Source organism: Penaeus monodon, chromosome 31 (assembly GCF_015228065.2).
Source record: "Penaeus monodon isolate SGIC_2016 chromosome 31, NSTDA_Pmon_1, whole genome shotgun sequence".
NCBI classification, from domain to species: domain Eukaryota; kingdom Metazoa; phylum Arthropoda; class Malacostraca; order Decapoda; family Penaeidae; genus Penaeus; species Penaeus monodon.
The window spans coordinates 10,059,543-10,060,473 of NC_051416.1; the positions used below are offsets into that span (position 1 = coordinate 10,059,543).

At 43.9% G+C, this 931-nt stretch overlaps 1 protein-coding gene across 1 annotated transcript in view; it reads right to left on the reverse strand.

Moving 5' to 3' along the window:
* LOC119592885 (paired box protein Pax-6-like) overlaps positions 1 to 931 on the reverse strand; it is a gene marked incomplete in the record, with an annotated part of 116,857 nt that overhangs the window by 5,669 nt on the left and 110,257 nt on the right.

Genomic DNA, 931 nt, shown 5'->3' on the forward strand with positions numbered 1-931 from the left:
CTAAACGTACCCGCGATATCCAGAACGTAAATATAGTCAAATAACGAAGGGATATCCTGTCTGTTACTTTCATACAGATATATATATATTTATTTTTTTATCTCTCTCTCTCTGTTGAAACTCCATTATCCAGTTTCATAAACATCGTAAATCAGATGACACAAACGACCCCCCCCCCCTTAAAAAAAAATCCTCATTGCTGAAAACCATATTTAACCCGACCAAAAATTTTCCCGCCGTTCGTCCGCCATCTTCGCCAAACACATCCTTCTAGTTTTCCTGCAAACGATTGCTTTCTGTCCTCTGGGGAAAATTTTATCCCCCGGCGACTGAAAAATTTTGCGAATCCGCCCCCTGAGTTAACCTTATGGTGGTATTTATGCCTTTAGCGAAGGATATATAACACAAGTTACCTCCGACTTGCATTCATAACGGTTCCCGCAGCGGCCGGCGTCTTTCGACCAATGAGAATCGATGTAATAGAGGTAACCGTTTCAAAATCCAGGTTGCCATTGGTCACTTCCCCGGGACTAGCATGCCATAAAGCTGGCAATTCAGGAGCGGCCCGAGAATGACAAAGGAGAGTATTAAGGAAGTAAACTCGATCCCCCTTTGCTTTCCATTCACAGTTTATTATGACGCGGAGCCGCTGCGTTGCCAACAATCATTTCCCTCCCCACATATTTCTCCCTTTTTTATACGCCTTTGAGCTCCCTAATAATCTACGCAACTTAGCACCAATCCATCACATCGATTCAGACTTTCTTTCTCTCCTTTGGACATCCAGCGAGTATGCAAATGAATCGTAAACGGAAATGGAAATACAGGCATAAAACACCGCGGTTAAATAGCAAATGGCATCCCTCATATGGAGATAAGGCGTACATATTCCCCACGTGGCCAGTCAGGCAGAAGCCACTGATAAGTCGGG